We start from the raw sequence: 4000 nt of genomic DNA, 5'->3' as shown, positions 1-4000 counted from the left end.
TCTTGAGTCCCTTGGACTGCAAGGAGATCCAACCAGTCCATTCTGAAGGAGATCAGCCCTCGGATTTCTTTGGAAGGAATGATGCTAAAGCTGAAACTCCAGTACTTTGGCCACCTCATGCGAAGAGTTGACTCATTGGAAAAGACTCTGATGCTGGGAGGGATTGGGGGCAGGAGGAGAAGGGGACGACAGAGGATGAGCTGGCTGGATGGCATCACTGACTCAATGGACGTGAGTCTGAGTGAACTCCGGGAGTTGGTGATGGACAGGGAGGCCTGGTGTGCTGCGATTCATGGGGTCACAGAGTCGGACACGACTGAGTGACTCAACTGACTGACTAATACCCAGAAGTAGAATTGTTGGATCACATGGTAACTCTACTCTTAATTTTTTGAGGGACATCCATACTGTTTTCCACGGTGGCTGCACCAATTTACATTCCCACCAAAAGTGTACAAATGCTCCCTTTTTTCCCACATCCACAACAATACTCATTATTTGCTGTCTTTTTTAGAACAGCCATTATAACAGGCAAGAGGTGATATCTCACTATGGCTTCGGTTTGCATTTCCCTGATAATTAGTGAGTTAGACATCTTTTCATGTGCCTGTTAGTCATCTTCATGTCTTCCTTGGAAAATATTCAGCTGCTCTGATCATTTTTTAAAACTAGATTGTTTTGCTAATTTATTGACTTAAATGAGTTATTTATATACTTTTGATATTAATCCATTATCAAACATATGATTTGCAAATAGTTTCTCTGATTTGGTAGGTTGTCTCTTTTGTTGATGATTTCCTTTGCTGAGAATAATCTTTCTAGTATGATGTAGTCCCATTTATTTACTTTTGCTTTTGTTTCCCTTTTCTGAGGAGTTACCTTTTAAAAATGTGCCTCTTGGCAATGGTAACCAAGGAGAGAAACTGCCTCATTCTACTATAGCTCAAGTTATTAATACATGCTCTCTCCTAGGACTAGTAACAAAAGAATTTTCCTCAGTTAAGCTTCAGGATACCATGAATTAAGAAAATAAGAAAGATTTCATGTTGGTAACAACTCTTGAAACCTGGAAAAATAAAACCTCCTCTTCTCAAATAGAAAGTATCCTTAAGCAGGACCCTCAAATTTTACACAAAATAAATTCGGCCAGTGAAAAATCATGCTTAGAATTAGCAAAAACAAGAAAACACTTATTCACTCAAAGACTTAATATATCAAAATCTCATAAAACAGGCAGATTTGGAAAGATACAAAAATATAACATCTAGAAATAAAAACGTGACTGAAATTACAACTCAGTGGATGAATTAGATTCAGCTGAAGAAAATAAGTAAACTAGAAAATGAACCAGAAATAAATATTCAAAATAAAATACAGAGAGACAAAACTTGGAAAACAGGACAAGAACCCTTAGATATAGAGGATATAATTGGAAGACTTTCTCTATATTTAACATTCTCAAAAGAGAGAATTAAGAAAATGGTGGAAGCAATACTCACAGAGATAATGGAAGAGAAGATGATAACATTAAGGAAAGACACATATCCTGTTTTGGGAAGTATGCTCCATACCAAACAAACTTAGACACATTGTGATAAAACTATAAAACACCAAAGACAGAGAAAAGATCATAAATGAAGGAATACAGAAAAGATGGGTAACTTACAAAGTCATATAGACACAGAATAGAATTTTCCAAAGCAATAATGAACTACAGAAGATGGTGGAACAATATCTTTAAAGTGCTCAGATAAAGAAACCAATCTAGAATTGTGTAGGTATCAAAACTATGTTTTAAGAATGACAAGAGAATGTCAAACAAAAATTGTGCTTACCATTTTTCCAGGAAGAAGGCAGATTATCTCAGTTATATGACTAAGTTACAATAAAGAATGGTGAATAAAGAAATTGGTAAACAAATGGAGCAAATCTAAATAAGCAGAGACAGTAAAAGTAATAATTACTAACTATGGAGATTTTAAAAATAACAGAAATGGTAACAACAGTACATAAGTTTAGAGGGGGTGATTGGAATTCAAGTATTCTAAGATATTTACATTGTTTGGTGGGGTATAAAGATGCTTAGGATTTTATATACATGCATGATAAACTTTAAAGGCAAATAATACAGAAGTAGAATGTATAATTTCCAAATGATTGGAAGGAACAAAATGGATTTGCTTAAAAAAAATAACTCAGTCAATCCAAAAGAAGGCCAAAAAATTAGGAGAAAGAAGCATAGAAAAAGTGAGACAAATAGAAACCTTAAAATGCAAAGTTTTATTTAAATTGATCAGTAATTACAATAAATGTAAGTGGCCTAATGCACACAATGCAATTCAACAAAGTACTTTCTGAATTAATACAAAGTAGTGGTGAGAAACACTGTTTTCTTCAGTTATTTATTCTAAATCTATCACTGACCTGTTGATCTGTCATTGTGTGATTGTTTCCTGACTTACCTGTCTTGGTAATGAGTTCCATAAGTCTGTCCCCTGCTGTGTGAAAAAGATTGCCTTCAATTCATCCTAAAATGACCTTTCAAGACTCAAGAAGGGCCCACTGAGGTCTAATATTCTGGAAGTCTCAAAACATTGCTTCATTGCCCTTTCAAACTATTTAATGATTCTGCAGACATCAATCCTATTATCTCCCAATATCAGAGTTAAAAGGTCTTATCTGTGTGTTTTTTCCAGCAAGTTAGCCGGTCTCCACACCATCTCCCCTTGGAAGCAGGGAAATAATCCAGATGTTGATTCCTTGATATTAAATTTCTAATTCAGAAAAGTAGGCTGATGGATCTTATATTATTTTATTTACAAAAAGGATTCCATCCACCAAAAAAATTAAACGTCAGACTAATTTCTTACATGATTTCTTGTAGAAAACTATTTTCCACACTTTTGAACCTAATAAATCATTCAGGAAGTACTTTTAAATATTTGTTGTAATTTCTGAGAAATGTTAAGGAAAATATTTTAGGTTCAAAAATATCAAAATATTGATCTGTAAGTTACCATGAACTTTATTTCTAACATAATATTTAATTTTAGTTAGAATTTACTAGGTCTTCTTCAATAAACAATGCACAGAGAAAAACTGCAGAATGGAAAAGACTAGAAATCTATTCAAGAAAATTGGAGATGCCAAAGGAACATTTCATGCAGGATGGGCACGATAAAGGACAGACAACAAGGACATAACAAAGGCAGAAGAGATTAAGAAAAGGTGGGAAGAATACACAGAAGAACTATATTAAAAAGGTCTTAATGACAGGGAAATAGATGGGGAAACAGTGGAAATAGTGTCAGACTTTATTTTTCTGGGCTCCAAAATCACTACAGATGGTGACTGCAGCCATGAAATTAAAAGACGCTTACTCCTTGGAAGGAAAGTTATGACCAACCTAGACAGCATATTCAAAAGCAGAGACATTACTTTGCCAACAAAGGTTTGTCTAGTCAAGGCTATGGTTTTTCCTGTGGTCATGTATGGATGTGAGAGTTGGACTGTGAAGAAGGCTGAGCACCCAAGAATTGATGCTTTTGAACTGTGGTGTTGGAGAAGACTCTTGAGAGTCCCTTGGAGTGCAAGGAGACCCAACCAGTCCATTCTGAAGGAGATCAGCCCTGGGATTTCTTTGGAAGGAATGATGCTAAAGCTGAAACTCCAGTACTTTGGCCACCTCATGCAAAGAGTTGACTCATTGGAAAAGACTCTGATGCTGGGAGGGATTGGGGGCAGGAGGAGAAGGGGACGACAGAGGATGAGCTGGCTGGATGGCATCACTGACTCGATGGACATGAGTCTGAGTGAACTCCAGGAGTTGGTGATGAACAGGGAGGCCTGGCGTGCTGCGATTCATGGGGTCGCAAAGAGTCGGACATGACTGAGCGACTGATCTGATCTGAATGACAGGGATAACCACGATGGGGTGGTCACTCACCTAGAGCCAAACATCCTGGAGTGTGAAGTCAAGTGGGCCTTAGGAAGCATTACT

The sequence above is a fragment of the Bos mutus genome, chromosome X, assembly GCF_027580195.1.
Source record: "Bos mutus isolate GX-2022 chromosome X, NWIPB_WYAK_1.1, whole genome shotgun sequence".
NCBI classification, from domain to species: domain Eukaryota; kingdom Metazoa; phylum Chordata; class Mammalia; order Artiodactyla; family Bovidae; genus Bos; species Bos mutus.
This window is presented reverse-complemented; position numbering follows the sequence as displayed.